We start from the raw sequence: 19,738 nt of genomic DNA on the forward strand, positions 1-19,738 counted from the left end.
CCTTCTTGCATCTGTTGTAAAATATTTGTTAACAATTTTTAATCATTTTCATCAACTTTAAGTTAATCAACTCTTCTGAATACAAACTTCATAATATTTATTACTATAGATTCATATCGACATCTTCTTTGGGCATATCATTTCTACCCCAAGTGATTTTCAACTCTTTCGACGACTCCAATGTTGAATGTATTTTGAAAAAATATCAATTTTTCTATTCATTTATTGCCCGTAAATATTGTCAGGCACCCATGTCCAGTGTTTGTATGTAGATATAGCGGAAAGGCCAAAACTATAAATTATTAGGTATTCATGGGTCCGGCGAGAGACTGTACGATAAATCCCCAATAAATGTTTTTCATTTACTGAAAACGTAACTCATGAATATTTCAGCATAAAAAAACAACTAAAGGCTATAAAAATAAAATACAAAATGTGCGACAAACGACGAGTAAAAAAAGTAAAAATAAAAACAACAACAAATAAACAAAAATAATGCACAGTTTTATTTAAGAGCAGGTTTTCTCCTCTTCTATGCTTTTTTTAGGATCGTAGATGAGAACTGGAAGCTGGCCAAAAGCAACAATCACAAAAGTAACCTCAAAAATTTCAATAAAGACCACAACAAAGCAATTTATATAAAAATGCCACAGAGAGGGTGAGAGAGAGAGAGAATTGCGGGGGCTTGATTGGAGAGAGAGAGGCAACACAACGACAACAGACGGCAAATAGAGCAAAATATTAGTTGGGCAGGGGGCGGGCCGGGACTGAGCTGTGCTGGGGACCCGGCACGACATTTTAACAAAACAATAGAAATCAATTGATTGCGTTGTGGGAAGCTTAGCACTTGATTTCCGTTGTGTTGTTGTGTTTGGGATACCGCCGAAGGGGCAAGGCTGTGTTGGCAGTGGGCTGAACGTAGGGAGATTGCGTGGCTTGCCTGAATTGCGTGTGCCACCCACAAAGAGGACTCACTGATGTTGTTGTTCTTGTTGTTGTTGTCGTTGTTATTGTCGCGTTACTGGCGCTGCGTTGGTGCGGCTAAAATTCTATTTTTCCAATTTTTGCGCAATTTATTGCATTGTCAAGGGATTCGCAGCAGAGCAGAAGCAGAAGCAGAAAAAAAAGAAAAGAAAACAAAATGAAAAGAAACGCAAAAGCTATAAGAAAAACACCAAATACAAATACCAAACAAGTTTGAGCTTCAATTGTCAATGGAAGCAAATGGAAAATACTCTGTAAATTATATTTTTATGTTCATTCAATCAAGATACATCAAAATAAGCTGGAGAAAGTAGATCTTCTGCAGCAATCAAATCTCACTTTGATTAAAATTTAAGTATATTTCAAATGTTAAACAAAAAAAAAACAATTTATATTCATTTAAGATATGAGCCTTTATTTTATAGAAAAATATTCGAAAACGTAGAGATTTTTATATATTCAAATTTCAATTTACGCTTGCCAATTTTTATACTGTTCCAGATTTTTGGTTCGTCTTAGAATAGATTTATTTTTATTATAATTATTTAATTAAGGCTGTACAACTAATTTGACTATTGAGTGCCTTAGATTTTTTTATATTTTTTTTTTATTATTTTTATTATTTTATATATTTTATACTTTTATCATATATACATCAGAAAAAGTAATAGAATTCTTTGCAGTAAAAGAAGCCGACAGACAACATGCTTCTTCAGCTTTATATTAGTTTCTCCAATATTTCTGAAGCGAACTGATCAACATAGAAAACGCAACTATTATATAAGAAAGCACTCAAGCAATCTGAAGCTGAGTCAATGCTTTTGTTATACCTCTTGAATATATATTGTACAGGGTATAAACACCAAATACAAATACCAAAACATAGTGCGGCTTGTTCGATGGTATGTGGGTAGCATGGCACTGCTGTCTGTGGCTGGGTTTGCTCATGGTGCTGGGGACTTTGGGGCTTTTGTGTGGCAAGCGTAAAAGTAAACAAAGCTAAAAGCGGAAACGCAAGTGAAATAATGCCACAGAGCTGCACGGAGCTTAACAACAACAAGAATAACAAGAACAAGGACATCAGCAACTAAACATCAATAAGCATTGACTAACTGGGATGCTGCCAGCTAGGAACCTGGTAGCAACTGCTCCACTGACTGGCAACTGGGGAGTCACAGCATTAATAGCTGAAATTAAATAATCGCTCCTTGAGCGTAACGCCGACTGCGCAAAAGAAGCACAAAAGAATAAGTGAAGACCCAATTGGGATTTGGTTTCGATTGAATAAAATTAATTTTAATTGGTTCTGTCTGCGTGTGGAACGCTCTGGGAATAAATAGTGTGCGAATGATTTGTTTGCTTGCATCTAAAAATTCTTTTGCATACGAATTACTATATGGAATTGAGTTCTATTCAAGCTGTGCCTGCCATCACCTGCACAGCTCAACGTTGTGACTCACAGTTGTGCCGTGAGTCATGGAGCTCGACAGTAACTACCCTCTATAAACTACCCACAAGTTGTCAGATTCTTATCGCAGCAGCCCAAAAAAAAATAAAAATCCATTAGAATTTGACAGACGCGCGTTTATTAATAAAATTTTATTATATGCCTTAACATGTTTCGAGAAAAGGAATCTAGCCTGATAAGCATCAGCCAACAGCCCCATAAAGGGTAGAAATAGCATAAAATACACGGAATCTAGGCTTAATGCATTCCATTTTACCTGGAACAGAAATATGACAAAGAAAGGTTTACAGCTGTTTAGGTCTGCTACACACACCTGTTGATAAGGCGGCTAATTTTGGTGTGTTCATAAATAAAAATTACTTTTCTATGAGTGCATGTGTCTGTGTGTGTTGGTATCTAGCAAATTAGTCTCTGATTTGGTTAGCCAAAAGGTTGAAGGATGTGCGTAAAGGCGCCATATGCTTGGGGATCCCTTGTCCCTTGGGGTCGAAAGCTGTCTATGAAGTGTGAATCTCTGACCAAAAAAAAAAAACAACTTTTGCTGAAAGCCAGAATGTAATCAAAATAAAAGTAAATAATAAAAGGTACAGGCCGGATGTCTGCTTGTCTTCAGTCTTCTGTCCTGTGTGCCTGATTGTGTTAAACGATGAAGTCTGATGGACAGCCGCAAGCGGCGGGTAAGGGCCGAAAGCTGAAATCAATGCCGCAATCAAAATGATTGCAACACAAAACTTGTCTAAGCCTTTTTGCGTTAAGTCCTCAACTATCTGTCTATACATTGAAGGATGCAGCCAGTCGAGCATGTTGTTGTTTATATTTGCTGCCTTTGGGGAGATGCCTGGCAACAATTTTATTATCCCTTTGCCGAGTCTGTGTGGGAAAAAATTTTATATTAAGATAAACATGAGCCGTTTCATTTGTTGCTGTTTGTGCTGTTGCTGTTGTTGTTGTTGTTTTTGTTTTCAGCCTCAAGTAGCCTGAACGTTGATTGAATCTTAAGACCAGCATCCTTTTTGGGTAGCCTTTTGGAAATTTGATTTAAGGTTAAACGCAATTAAATTTCGCCTTAGGCTTTGATTTGATTTGCTTTGCTCCTGCTGCGGCACAACATTTTCTTGTTTACGCTAGACAAAATTGAAATTTTATGCATTTTCTCATAGTTTGTTGTTGCTATTATTATTATTATTATTATTTGTTTTTGTTGCTGCCACTGCTGTTGGTGTTGCTGTTGGTTTTAGGCTCTGTGGCATTTGCTCAGTGCGGTCAGCTGTCGAAAGGACTTGAAATTATTTTGCTCCTTTGGTTGCTGCGGCTGCTCACAGCCGTTGCAGGCGTTGATTAATTGATTTCATATATGCACTAGTATTCTATATAAATATATACATTTATAAAGCATCGACCATTTCTATGCTGTAAAACAGTTCAGTCTATGCTGTGTGGCATTTTCGTCTCTGCTAATTAGTTTCTGAGGTTTCATTTTAGTTGAGGACTGCTGAGCAATGCACTCGGTTGCTTTAAGCTTAAAGGCAATCGCATGACTTTATAATATTGTTCGAATCATTAAATATGCATTATTTGCGGTGCCTTAACTCAAACGTAAAATATGACTTTAATTATCTTTAATTAGACTTAACGGATGAATAATTAAATTTATTGAAGCTTATTCTAAATTTGAATAATTTCATGTATTAGCTGCAACTTTAAGGTGTTTATTTAAGAATTTCGTTACACAATTATACGATTGTTAACACATTTCCCTTATGGTCTTTGCTCAATTTTAGCAAAGTCGCTTAGCTTCTTTGTGCTATTTTTTTGTTAAGCTTAAGCATTGTCAAGTTCAATGCCAAAGCCAAAGCTAATGCAGTCGCTTCATGCATTCTAGGCGCTTTTTTGGCCCAACAACTAGATGTTGGCATATTTCATGCACACTTGGCTCACCAGGCTAAAAAAATGTTATTGCCAATGCCAAGACGGAGTCTTTGGCCAAGTCTAAGCTCTATTATAGAAGCACAGCTTGCCAAGGCATTCTACATCCTGAGGGTAGCGCGTCGAGCACATAAAATTCAATAAAACGCATATTTGCTGTCATTTGTTCCGAGTTTTGGGCGCCAAAGTGCCACAAAATTTGCTGAAGTTGCTGCTGCTGCTGCTGGTAAATGCGATGAAAATGGCGCTAAAGTTGCTAAGAAAACACAGACAAACAGACGGCAGCAAGCAGACAAGTTGGAACATTTTTATTTCTCTCATCTACCATCAGCATCATCATTGTCGTCATCATCATCATCATCGTAAGAGTCATCATCGTCATCATCTTGAAATGATTATAAGCATTTTTGGCTGATTTAGCATATTTGTGTTGCACGCCGATTTCTCTCTCTGTCTCTCTCTCTACTTTCCCTCTCTCTCTCTCTCTCTCTCTGTTTGTCCCGCTTTCTCTCTGATTGGCACGCACTTCCGCTTCCGCCTTTTTGGTTTGACGTTGGCCTAAAGACTTCCTCTTTCAGCGGTGCTCTAACTTCATTTTCATCTTTTTGTGCTCCATGAACTTGACAGTTGTTACATACCCACACACCAAGAGTCATGAAAGGGTATATTGGATATATAGTAATTGATTTACTCGCTGTGAATCTACTTAACATTTTATTGTAAACGTTTTTAATACAAAGAATATTCATTCAACTTTCTATATGGCTTGACTGAGTATTGCATCCATATTTTTTAGTCTTAGTTCTACTACTCTATATAGGGTATCCCGCAGTCATGTCACCTTCTGTCTGTAGTGCTTTTTGCGGTTTGTTTTTATATGTCGACTACGGAATTGGAGGCTGCCGTTGGAGTTGGGTGGGAAAATGTGCAAATTTGATTTGCTAATGTTTATGCAAATAAACGCGAGAGCACATCAAGAGCCACAGTTGGAGTTGGAGCTCGTATACTCATATTTATATATGAAGTCGACTGTTGCTGTTTATGAAAATGTCTCGTAAGTAGATGGTTCTGCTTCAGTCAGCCTTATCCACAGGCTCTGGTTTCCCTTTCCGTCGCTCATTGTCGCGTCTTATGTAAATTTAATGCTAAAATGTTTATTTTAGTAAGATTTGCTTAGCTCTCCAAAAGCTGCGTCTGTTTTCTGCTAATGTTTTGGGTGGGTGGTGGTTGGGTAGACGAGTGGCTGTGTGGGCGTGTGGGTGTTTCTTGCCCAAAACCTGGCTGCCGTCCTTCCTCAATTTGTGGTTGCCCTGGAATGGGCTTGGGGGGTTAGCAAAGGGCATTCATATAGCGTCCATAATGCTAAACGACGCATAATTGAAACATTATGTCAGATTATTGTTAGCAAGCGCCGAGATTTACTTAGTTGGCGTTTTTTTGTCTCTCTCTCTCTCTCTGTTTGGTAGTAAAATATGCTGTAGTAGCTGGAGAATAAGTTTGTGAAGCATACGAGCAATGTCAAAGAGATTTTCTTATTTAATATTGCCAACAGATATGAGTAAATAGTCAAAGATATTTGGGGTGGAACATGGCTTGAGTAATGGCAAGCGATAAGAAAGCTTAAAGTTCAAGCAAGAAAGTTAATATTTTGGCTTTAGAAGTTTCAGTTTACGGCGTTTTTTTCTGATGAGAAATCTTTTTATAAGAGATTTGCAGCAGTTTTGTTGAAAAAACACAGCATCTAATGGGAAGTTAAAAGTGAAGTATTAAAGAAAATCATTCGTTACTCTAAGTTCTTTGATATAAGCAACATGAAAAGGTTTTATACATCAATCACTCATCTAATCTTTTAATCTATGAGTTCATCTATCTATACATGCATCTATTTAAAGATCTTTCTATTTACCTATTTATCATTTTGACAATATTAATATATGCATCTATCCATAAGTATCTATAGATAGAGATGTATTTATCAATTTGTATGTCTATCAATCTATGTATTCGTCTGTATCTATTTTATATCTCTATCATACCCGTTATTTAGACTTATTTCAGATGCACTCTTCCAGTATCAACGTAAGTTCCTTAACTTTTTTCATTTTTCTATAATTAATGAAACTTTTTGGATTCAAACTTGCTTTATCTATAGTTCGTCTTCCCTTCTGACTGGCTTTCGCAAAAGCCGTTTATATACATTTTGTGGCTACTGCTTCAATATGTTTTCGTTTCTCAAAATGCAATCTTGGCTCATATGACTAATGATGATTTAAATCGCATGTAAACCGAGCTCATTTTTCCGCGTTAAGCCAACAAAGCGTAGCCAAAACTTTTAAATTCCCTCAACGTTTTGCCATTAATATCGCATTTATCAATATCACAGTTTTTCATTTCATTTCTTTGTCGTGGCGTCGCAAACGTATTATTTTCTTTTATTTCCTGCTCTCTACTTTTTTTATGTGCAATTTTCATTCAGAAGACGAAGTGCGCAAAAAAAAAAAAACATTAAAAAAGAAAAACAAACAAAGGGAAAATAGAAGTAAATAGAAAAACCCATTTCCATTATACAATGCCACATTCCTCTTTTCCGGTTTATACCGTTTAGATCGATTGCATTTTATAGTTTGTTTTAATGTAGCCTCACAGGACGCAATAGCTGCGGGTGTACTTGGCGGTGAAGTTGGAACTGAAGATGGCCAACTGTCTCCGGCAGAGGCATTTATTTTAGCTGCTTGCAATAGCTTCCTTTGGCCCCGGAAGCGCTACAAATTGTCTGCTTGCAGTTGTAACAGAGATAGAGAAAAAAATTATTTTTATTGCTTCCTTTTCATTTAAATTGAATATAACATCCGTTTGTGGCTCATACAATGCGCCATTGTGACCGCTCCTGCACCTTCCACTCGCTCAGCTTCAAAAGACTCTGAGTGTCCACCTCTCCTATCGTCCTCAATGTTTGCTTCTATTTTCACTTTTGCTACAATTCAATTAGGCATTCGCCTTTGTACGTTAACGAGAACCCAAAAAGTCAAAAGTGAACGTATTTTCCCTTGCCAATTTTTAGAATTTTGGTGTCCATTTCAGGGAGTCTGCTTTTAAAGGACTCGACTTATATAAGGGGCAGCTAGCTAAAAATAATATGTCAAAAGTGACCTGCTGACATTTGTGTGCATCAGGAATGGAAGCACTTTACTGGGTTATACATTATTCAGTAATGTTTTGTAGCGAAAATAAAACGATGATTGCTTTTCAATGTATTGACAAAGAAACTAAGTTCGAAATAAGTTCACAATTGACAATGCTATGTAATATTTAAATTTAATAATAACTGACTTTTGTGTTTCTTTTGAAATTCTTCCTCTCCGCATATTTAAATATTACCTAATTCTCTGTCTTTTCAACTCAATCAATAGATTCGTTTGGCATTCACAATCAAACTAGTTGACAATGAGAGCTGCCCACCTTTAAGCCATAATCCTTCAACAATCAACATTCAAATGACAACTAGAAATAGCTCATTTGTCACAGTTTCTCACCCACGCACGCAGACAGAGAAAAGCAATTTTCGCAGCAATTAATCAAATTAAACAAGAGCATTTGGGGGTGAGGCAACCCGAAAGGTTAACCTTTAACAAAGTTAATTGAAAATTTTGCGGTCGTACTTTTGAGCTGGTTTTTGTGACAAGGGGGGACCCTTGTGCAGCTGCAAAAATATTCATTTTGGCATGCTCTTTTAAAGCGGTTAGCTCGCTGAGAGTGCAACAGCGCATTCGGATCGGAAACAGGATCAGAACGTACGCACAGTGTCAGGACAATTACGCAGACGATTAGGCACACCGCTAAAATCCAGAACCTACACCCTCGCAGCCGAGCCCGATGCTCCTCCTAGCTATGCGATTTTCTATTTTCCTTTTGCTGGGATCTGCCAACTTTTATCAGCTGTGAAACAGTTGCCACTGAAATGGCGCAGAAGTCGTTAGATAGATGGGCAGCAAGGCAAGCGAAAAAAAAAGAAAACCAAGCAAGGATATAGGAGTCGCAACAATGCGCCAAGCCAACGCTCGAGCCCGTTCCCGAGTCGTTTAAAGAAAAAACATTGCGAAAATTGCTTTACAATTGATTAAACATTGAACAAACGCACGGCACGTTTAAATTTGGGTTAAATAGATTATATGAACTGGAAGTGTTATGAAATGATGTGGTCTGCTTGCTCTATGGGTTTGGGCTCCTAGACTGCTCTGGCTTGGCTGCTCCTTTGCTTTGTTTTTCTTTCATTTCAATTTCGCTTTTGGCTTGCTCTGCTCGGCTCGACTCCATCCTGATGGCGGTGCCTTTTCACGCTTCAAGTGTGCTAGTTAATGGATTTCGTAGATGTTAACCACAGTTAGGGATTTGGATTTTGTTTTTGTTATTTTATTGGTTTGCCGATGGTCATTTGATACAGTTACGTGAGGCAGGACAGCGCTTGGCTTTGACCTTGAAGATAATCGTTCCACAAATGTGCAGGCGAGCAGAAGTGATTATATGGATTAAAAGACCGGACAGCTTTTTAAGAAAGAGAAGTAAGACATTAGAAATTAAATAAAGACAATTTTAATAAGAAGTTCAGCTAAAAGCTTTTTCTATTTGTTTATATTCAAGGAAATTTGGCTGTGGTGTAATTTTTTGTAAATTGATTAAAGTTAAAGTTATTACAGACACTCCCAGAAAATACTTGAAAGCCGTTTCGATAAGCTACAACCTTCATCAATGACAAGGATTTCTGATCTGATCTCTTGCCAAACACATGACGTGCCTTTGACCATAACCCAAATCTGTCCGAAAAAATCCAAACATGCTAACAATAAAATGTGCTTGAAGAACAGAATAAAGGACATCACAATCCAAAGCCGCCCACTGACAACGGAGAACTATGCACACTGCATAAAAGGATTGAATAACTTGCTTTTGAATTTGACACGCACTTTGTAAGCAGATACCCTAACTAAGCAGCCGACCGGAGTTGCTCAGCTTTAACTAACAACAACAATGTGTATAAATATTACTTTTGAGCTGGGGAAGGCGCGTTCAGACGTTGTCATGAATCATAATGGTATCGTCCTTACAAACGTGGCAGCCATCCCATCCTGGGTCCGTCTGTATGTCCGATGTCCGGTGTCCGTCTGTTCGGTCGCTGACCGCCTTTGGCCACTTTATTTGTGTTGCGCTGTTCCCAGCGACTTTTTGCCGTATTTATAATTTAATTTAGCAGAAATTTTGGGGGCGTTGAGCAAAAAAGAAACCAAAAATATGAAAACCTTGTAAGGATTCGCTTGCTTGACCGGAAATTTGAGCGCTCTGCGCCCTTCACCCTTCGATGTCCAGCTAAACGTTAACAGGCACTAAAGTCCTTCCTTGGTCTGTCGTTTGCATGTTAAATGCACATATGCTAGAACACTACTATACTTGGGCTTGCGATGTTTAAGTTATGTACTGTGCCCATATAAGCCATGTCCGCTATCCACATAGACAGACTGAAATGTGGAGGGACAGAGCTGACTTTGTGGTCACATTGCTGGTTGGCGTGTTTGGGGTTTCTGTCTTCGAGTCACATGTGTTTATGAATACATAGAAATTTTTGGACATTTTTATGGCTGCTCGGCGTGTTGGTGCGCTACGCACACATGCGGGGGCAGTTAAGATTGTGGGGAATGCCAGAGATTGTAAAGGACTCGTCAAGCAAAAAAATTAAATAAATATGTAAAGTATTGATAACGGCGATCGAATTACGATCTCAACTGAAATATAAATCACAGATATACACTGTAAAATAAATATTTTAAGTCGCTTGATCATATATCTTGTCAAGAGCTACAGTCGTGTACGATATTTAGAAAATATCAAAAAGCACATATATTTTTATATTTACTCTTTGTAGAGCATACGAGAATTCAATTAGTTGAAAAACTTTTATGATTTTCATACAATTTGGCAGTCCATAATTTTTGTCGGTCTCTTGCCGCGTCTACCTCCTTGGCTTGTTTATTATGCTTGGTAAATGGCCATACGGTCAAGTTTTTGTTAGCTTAGCCATGTGGGTGTTGACTTTTTTAATGTTTCAATATGACTAAATGCTTCGGGGCAGAGACAAGTTGGCTCTGGGACCTGCCCTGTTTGTGACGTTGCCCTGGAGCGTGTTTCGTTGTTTGGGGAACGCCTCCAAAGCATTTCTTTTTCTCTTTTTTTGGTATATTTATAGGAATTTATGAGGGGACAATATGTCCCGGACATGTGCGGGAGGTCCGTCCATTCGAGCCCGTTCCGAGCAAGTGTCAAATTCTCATGCGTTACGGTCGATATCCTTTTGGTTTTCAGTTACGCAAGCTGCCCAACGAGCCGAAGGAAACACAGCCACAGCCACAGCCAAACCTCTTAAGCACTTTGACAGCTACTCTTTTGCTTATTCACTGGTCTTCCTGCTGCTGCAGTGGCTCATCACTAATGAGGCTATCAAATGGCTGCTTACCAAGTGCCTCTCGGCTCTCGCCTGTCAAATGTGTCAAAATTCCAGGGTGCGGTTGAAGCTGTTTGCCTGCCACAGCTCTGATTTGTATGTGTCTGCGGCTTGTGCGGGTCTCTTTCCATATGCATATAACGCATCCCATTCTCAATCCCAATCCCATTCCAACTCCGGCGACTCTTTCTCCCCCCTACCATGCACATGTGTCTGCCACACTTGTCACTTGTGTTTTTATAACAGTTTTGTCTCTTGAGTGCCCGCCGCAGCGTCTGTTTTTCTTCTTTTCTCTCAACTAAAGTGCTAAAATCTGTGTCGTTTATTAATTTCGGCTGGGTTTTCGTTTTTCGGCTGTTTTGGGCTTTTACATTTGTCATTAGCACGGATTTGACATTTCAATTATTGGCCTCATGTTTTGCGCCTTGCTGACGACATATGTGGGCACCTAATGGGTTTTACAAATGTCCAGAAATCACAATGGTAATTGGGACACAGATATGCGACCCACATGAGCGGTCGACGAGTGATGAGCTTGATCTATCTATACCCCGTTGACTTGAATGTCAAGTCAATTGATGTATATTTAAGATTGCTCTTAAAGAGTGCTTGGAATTCCCGTTGACACCTTTCGTGCAACCCTTTCGTTAGTTTCGACATTAACGCCTTGCCAATCTCGTGCAGACTCCCCCGACCATCCATCAACGGCAGACAGCGGGTCCTGTGTGCTGTGTGTCCTGTTACCCATCTCACGAACTGTTTGCACTTCGTGCTTTTGCATTCAAATTGCGTTTATTCAAATAGAAGCGAGCGCACACATTTTCAATTATTTTATGCTGATTCGCAGGCGCCGCAGATCTTTTGTATCTGTGCAGTCGTGTATCTGTTAGATACTTGTGCTAACAACAACTTTAAGTTCTTTCTTTTTCTTTTTCACTTTGCCTCTTTGCCAGAGCCACAAAATTTAATTATGCAAAATCCTGCGCAGCGCTTTCCTTTATTTTGCCCGAAAAAATCACTCAAGTCATTGCAGAGCTTTTCTCTGTCATTCTCATAAAAATGCAAACCAGCGCGCACGCTTTTTGATGACACTTGGATGTCACATATGAGTCGGAAAATGTCAGGAGCTATACACAGAGAGACACACACACTCAAATACATATATGTTTTTATGCTGCTGATGTTGTAGTTGCTGCTGCTCTCTTACCCTTAGACATGTCACAAAGTTTGACATTTAGTGGCTGGCAAAAACTGTCATCACGCGCTGAGAACTTGACGATGATTGCTCGGTTTGCAATTGCGAAAAGTTTCTCAACAAAAAACCAACAGCTGAACACTACAATATGTGTGCTGATTTTAGGGCTAATGGAAGATCCAAAACTATATACGTTAAGACTATGAAACCATTATGCTAAATAGCTATATAAACGAATTTTGCTGTCTGCAATTGAAGCCAGGGCAAAGTTTCTAGCTCAAAGTTATGATACTTTATTCACAATTTCAGCAACTGCTCTGAACTTCAAGCCATTCTGAATTAAGCTTGCATATTCTATATAAATAAGAAATTATTTATTTGTGTATATAATTGTCAAGGCAAAGACTATTATCACTTAGATTAAAACTAGATTTTTGAGTTTTTATTGCATATTATTTTAGATAACATAACATTTTCCTATACATGTATAGTATTTTTTCTCTTCTATGTGAACATACAGCAGATTCGGATCTTCTGGAACAGTTCGAGTTAAAGAAAGTTCATTGTAAAAAGGTGCATTGTTTGGCAAAAATTCGAGCTGCTCTTTAATCTCATTGACAGAATCAAAACAGCAAATGTCTAACCAGCTGGACCTAAGCCCCTTTACCACGCACTTTTCCCCCTTTGCCCGGTGTTCCCGGTTTTCCCTTTAAGCCCGCTTGCATTGTGCGCTTCCATTTACAAATTTCCACACCTACGCACACAATTGAGCGCGCAGGCAAGTGCAAAGAGCAGCAAATACAACAACAAAAAATTGTTAATGCCATTTGACAGTTGACAATTATAGCAATTGTCAAAGCATTTAACACGAGCAGAGTGCAAAAGAGATGCACTCAGCGCGACAGAAAGAGATCGAAAGCGACCGAAGAGGGAAAGAGAGGGGGAGCGCTTGGAATGGATAGCCCTTTGTTTTCTGAATGACGGTGCCCGGGCCACAGAGCCTGCTCAGTGTCCTGTGTCCCGTGTCCTGTCACTCATTTACCCTTTTTTGCATGTCAGCGCGCATTAGTTTTGGGCTGCTGGCAGTTCTCGGACTCTGCTTATCTGCACCAAATTTGCACAGTCATTGTCGGAGGGCACTACGTGCCCACTCTCTGCCCTCGGTCTGTTTTGCTATCCTTTCATTTGCCGCTGCTGCTGCTGTTGCTGTTCATGTCTTTTGCCAGGACTCGCCCTCGCCCTCACACTTTTTGCCAACTTTGCATATGTGCGAATAATTTAGCATCCAACAACAATGTCTGGCAGTGCAGCCTCTGAACCGGACGCTGGATTTACTCGAGATTAGGGATCTTTGTTAGCTGGTTGCCTGACTGTTGTTTGTTTGCTAGTAGTTACATAGAGCCAAATAAAAATTACAGTTGTTGAGTGGCTGCAGTTGAGCCAGGCAAGTGGGTTGTCTGAATTAGCCATGGCTTGAACCCATCTACATCTGCATTTTGACGAGTAAAAGCTGGACCAAAAATAACTTTAAAGTTGTCCTAAGCAGATTCTAACTGTCTGTCAGGCAAACAAAGGTTCAAGAACACAGTACTGAAAGATTTATCATTAAAGTTTCGTTTGGAATTTACAAATCCATTTGACAATCTTTAAGGCTTTTCTAGACAAAATCCAATTATTATTTAGCTAGTTTTTAATAAACATAAATATAGATGGCTTTTGTTAACACTGCTGCCAGACTAAACCAATTTTGTTAGTTGTTTGCTTTCAGCTGACGTCAAATAATGAATTTTCTCTAACTCTATCACACAGTCTACTCGTTGGACGTAGCTGTCACAACAGTTTGATAACTATTGACTAACGACATTTCAACACAAGTTAAGTCAAATAGCTGGTGAAAAGAAACGTTTCTTGGTTTCTTATCTCAAAGTATTCCCATTTCAAGCTCATAATTTCATCTCCCTTATCGCTCAAATGTGTTCCTGGGAGAATTTTTTCTTTGTTGTTGTTGTTGTCCTTTAGCCACGAGTGTCTCATTTCTTTTTATGCCATATCACACTTTCTTCCATACAGAAATTGGCTGTCACATACAAACACACACACACACACCCATACACAACACATTGTGCACAATCTTGAAAGTTCGACGAGGCGAAAAAATATGAAAACTTTCAGCGCAACGAAGCGAATTTTTCGTTTCTTGATAGCAAGGCAATCTCTCATCTCTCTCTCATCTTCAACTCTAAGCATATGTAGTGCTCAGATGCGGCTTAGCACTTCAAGCTGCGCCAAATGCATGAAAATGCAGCTCCTTGACGAAGCCTCAATCTGCACCCAACATTCTACATCCTGCATCCTGCCTTTTGCATTTTGCATCCTGCACAACACCAAAGTCAAAGCTGCTGAAGTAGGTCAGTTAAGGGAGTCCCATCTCCTGGCTGTCATTGTTGGAACTTAAAGAGCGCGCTGAAATCCTTTTTGTGTAAACAAAGTTGTGCAGTTATACATGACCCAGCATACACACCACCCTTGACACCCCTCCTTGTGATTGTTCTGACATTCGTCGTTGTTGATGTTGTTGTTGCTGTTGTTGCTGTTGGCAGGGCGTCATTGTAGCAGCATTTCAAATGCAAAATCCCATTTTGCTTCTAATTGCTTTATCGCTCAACAAGCTGTTGGCTGTGTTGGCTATTGGGATCTGATCTGCTTTGCTCTGCTCTGCTCTGCTCATTTCTCACTCGTCGCCTGCTGACATCAGAGTAAAGTAGAGCAGAGCAAGAGACGGGGGGCCTAAAATCAACCCCCTCTCTGCATCCTGTTTACTTTTGCGCTCTGTCAAATATGTTCGAATTTTCTAACGATTACAACTGCATTGGGCCAGAGCCAGGAACAGGGACTGGGCCAGGGCCAGGTCCTATTGGATTTGACCTGATTTTCCATTTTTCGTAGCATGTGTTTTCCATGTTGAGCCGTTCGGGACATGTACCAGTTGTTTGTTGTTGTCCTTAGACCCAAAAACGGATTTGTCCAAATGTGTTGTCAGAGTTAACAACCTGCCATAGTTATAGACACATACTAACAAACAACTCGCCCTCATCTACCATTTCGTGTTGCAAAATTGCCGATTAATTGCTCTCTGAAAAGTTGAATAAGCGACAAAAATTTCCAAAAATTTGCACGCGTTGTGCAGAGGTATTATTGTCGATATCGCAGGCTGTTAAGTGGGTGTTCCAATTCGCAACAGTTGTGAAGTGCAGTTTAACTAATGTCTAGGGCAATTTTCAGGGTCTATGCAATGTCATTTAAGAAGGCAATTGCCCTAGTTTAGTTAGTTTGGACTTCTACATATGTAGCAGACTGAAATCAATAGGTAGCTAACTTTTATGGGCCATCAATTTAGACTTCGACTCAGGCTTTGCCTTGTCACACTTTAAAAATTATTACTGCGCTTCTGTTACCCTGAATATATTTTTAATCCTATTTGTGCTTTAAATTAATAACTAACCAAAATTTGAATGTTTGCTTAATTAATAGGCAAGAGTTGGGGCTGTTTATTATTTATGCTGTACAACTTTTCTCTGCCTGCAGTGTTTTTTATTGAAAGTGAAAATGTTAAAATTTATTTATGAATAATTTATCAGTTGTAGGCAGATCAAAGTAACCCAGTTCTGTGAGAAACTGAGCAAGTGTTATGAGAACTTTAATTCCAGGAAAATGTTTTATTCGTTCTATTCTTGTCTTAGTCAAAAGGCGGCTGTTTTGAGCTGTGTTTAAAAAATCAAGAAACTGGTAAAAGTTTAAATCTTAATTATGAAAAATTTTATAATAAACATGTTATTTTTTAAAGCAGTTTTTCAAGCTAACAAAATTGGTCGAAACCAATTAGATTAAAAATGTTTTGATAATCTGAATTTAAATTTAAATAAAATAAAAACAATAAAAATAATCCAACGTAAAAATGTAAATATTATGATACTTTTTTTTTTAAATAAAACTCTGACCTGCCTCTGTAAATCTTTCTGTTTACCTGTTCTTGTTAATTGAAACACCTATTGTGGTTTCAAATTCACTTCAGTTAATAGGATTCTTGCTTAGTAAATCATTCTAGCTTGTTTTATATATTGAATTTTATAAACAATATTGTAGTTTGGTTCGTGGCTTCTAGCTCGAAACAGTTAAATTTATTATGAATTTGCAGATTTATAATGATAATATATTTTGAATATATGTGAAATATAAATGGCAATACCATGTAAAAAGTGTTTTAAATGCAGGAAATTCATATATTAATATTAATAAGCATATGTAAAATAGACCAAGCTTCAACACAGCTATTTCAGCTGAAACATAAACAAAGTTGTAGTTTATAAGCATGTTTGGACTGTTTTGATATTCATAGAAATCATATAATAAATTTTATGTGTAGCTGGAGCTCATTGTATGCCATCCATTGTGTGCGTGTGTATGTTGGGCATGTGCGTGTAATCAATTTTATAACAACGATCCTGACAAAAGATCAACGTGTGTTTAGTGCGATAGTTTCGTATAGGTGTAAGTTCCGTGGCCCAACACTTTAGGCCATAGACAATGTCAAATCCATTTTTAAGCCGAAGTGGCAAACGCACACAAAGCAAGCTGCGTGCAACTTGTGGCAGCAACAGCATAACTAGAGTTACAAAAGAAAATGTATATAAATGGAAAACGAGAAATTATTTTTATTTTCTTTTATTCTTCTCTTTGTCTGCAGTTGATGTTGCACCACAAGACGTCTGATTGTCTGCCTGGCTATTGTTGTTGTGTGGCTGTGGCCCACGTTTTAGGGGCAACTCCTATTGTTAGATTAAGGCGGAGACATAGACCTGTGTCTAACCACAGGTGTATGTGCATATAAATCTAGAAATCTATATAAGCGACGCGTGAGAACTTTTTCTAGCTGAATTTATGTGATTCTCAGTTCGGCTTTGTCTATTTTTCTACGATTTCGATATTGTTTAGGCGCTGGCCAAAGTAATTTCTATTTGCGGTTTTGCTTTGGGATAGTTGCAAAAATTGTGGCTCTAACAATTCCAACAGCTCGATGGGTGGGCCTGGCGCCAGGCGCTTGTAAAACTAAAAGGCTCTCATTTATAAACTAAATAACTTAAATTAATATATACCTGTCTTCCTTGAACCCTTTTTGAAACCACTTTCACACAGTTTTCCAGCACACTAAATTCTCATGCATTTTTAAACACACATTTGGATTTGCACTGAGTGCCGCTCTCGCCAGTTGCCCCCTCTTGAGCTCACTGACTCTACATTATAACAAAGCCAGCGACCTCGTCTCGACTGCATTCGGTCGCATTCTTCAGCCCATATTTTTTTGGGCTACTTGTGAAATATTAATTTTTATATGCTTGCAGCGCAGGTGGCACGTGGTGCTGGTGGTTGGCTTTTGGACTGGAAATTGAAATGTAAAAAGGCGCTTAAAGTGCACATAAAAAATTGAGAAAGGAAATTGCATTTGAGCTTCACAGTAGGTCACAAGCTGAGCCCAGCAGCCGGCAAACAGCCCGAGCCAGGTCAGGCGAGGTTAACTTTTCATAAATGGGTGCATTCAACTGTTGATGTGCTTGTAGCTTAAACGGAACATGTGCTTTAATCAGCGAGAACTTATTGATTCAATTCCTGTTTCTTTTACCCTTTCTTGAGCACAACATTGTAAAGAGTCTCTGCTTGATAGTATAAAGTAGATCTCAATAGTCATCATAATCCTTTCACAATTCAATTTATATTTAACAGATTCGTTTAGACTTTTGCAATTTCCTTTTTAAATCCCGATCCAATCATTTATATGCATTTTAATATAACCATCTTAATATCCGCACTTCTGGCCCCTTCTCTCGCCACAAATACCGCCAATTTGTCCCATAGCAATTTTCATAATTTGTACGATTCGTAAAAAAGAGAATTATTATGCAACTTGGTTTTGTGCTAAGCGCCATGCGAAACAAATGGCAACAATTTAAAGCAAATTGCCGACTGGACGCCCCATGGCGTCAACGTTTGGGCTCGTGCCATGGGCCACGCCCCTTTTTACACCTTTGATGCGAGGCGTTGGCAGAGAACAAGGCGTGTGCGCTGCATGTCTGGCACGCAACTCTGCACTTACAACTGATAGGAGCAAGAGGGGCACGAGGGTGCCCGTGGTACACGCCCCAAAATATTTGAGTCCCATAATAAACTAGGAATATGTGCTTGCTTTAAATGCTCCATGACATTTGATTGATGTGCACTCTGGACAGCTGCAAAGTGCAAAGTATATATACGTTTGTATGCATACGTATGTATGTATGTATGAGCATATATACATAGTCGAATGGTATCAGCTGTTTTAGCATTTCGTGTTCGCTATCCTACGGTAATATTTAATATGGGTTCTTATTTAGTAAGCGCATTTCATGGGAAAGCCTTGCTGATAGCACAAACGATGTCGAAACGAATCGGGGCAGGCAAATGCCCTAACAGTGGCATGTGTAAGAGTATAGGCGTATAGAGGTATGGGTATGTAAAAAAAATGAAATTTATATAAGAGTCTATTTTTAGGTCACAAAAATATAAATATAAAAATTATAACTTAAAATTGAAATTACAAATATTATTTAGTAAATATATTTTTAGTCAAAATTAATGATAAAATAATATATTAAAAAAAAATAAATAGTTAAATATAAAAAAATGTACATAAAATTATCTTTAAAAATGTTGTAGATTTTTTAAACAACAATTTAAACAAAATTTATTTTTTCTACAATTTTTATGCTAATTTTCATTGCAGGGTATTTATTCCAGTGTTATGCTGTGAGCTCCATTCCCATACCTTTTTGGGCCAATTTAAATATGCATGAGCGTGAAATTTTGCACGAAAATATGTCACTAAAACCAGCAGCTACAACAATGGCAACAACAACAATAATAAGCAACATTTATGACAAAATTCCATTTGGCGATCTCATTCCCGAGTTGCTTTCGCACAAGTGTTGGGTGTTTAGGCTAATGACATTTGCCATTGAAGGAGGGGAATTTTCATGTGGAATTTGTCATGTGTCAGTACGACTTAAATGCCAAGAAAATATTTTTATGGTGGCGCAGAACAACAACAGCAACAGCAGCAGCAACAGCAACAACAATAAATTGTGGCAAGCCGTGCGACTCTAATGGACTTTGATAAGGTGGCAACAACATCAGCAGCAACGGTTACCGGCAAATTTATGCAAATCCGCCTTTGACCTAAATTAGCACGAAAATTTGTTAGATTAGGCGCATTTCATTTCCTTTCCTTTCTGGAGTAGCCGAAAAAATGAAGCCACAGTTAAAATATAACACTTCTCTTTTCATATCGTTTGGCTGCCATTTGGCTTTTGGCTCTTTGCTTTTTGCTTTTAACGGCAGCATTTCGATGGCTAAAATGGCAGCCGACTTACAAGCCATAAAAATTGCATGTGTGCATGTAGAAGGCAAGCTCTGGACATGAATGGGAACATTTCTGGGTAGCTTTTAAGTGCAACTCTTTGTATACAACTTCCGTTTGGCGTGTGACGTTGGCAAGAAATGCAAATTTCTGCACATATTACTGTAGTCTGTGCGCCAAGCCGGAATCATAGTCGTGGCGCTATAGCCGAGAAACGGAATTGAAGTC

This window comes from Drosophila hydei, unplaced genomic scaffold (genome assembly GCF_003285905.1).
Source record: "Drosophila hydei strain 15085-1641.00,03,60 unplaced genomic scaffold, DhydRS2 tig00000001-arrow-pilon, whole genome shotgun sequence".
Lineage (NCBI taxonomy): Eukaryota > Metazoa > Arthropoda > Insecta > Diptera > Drosophilidae > Drosophila > Drosophila hydei.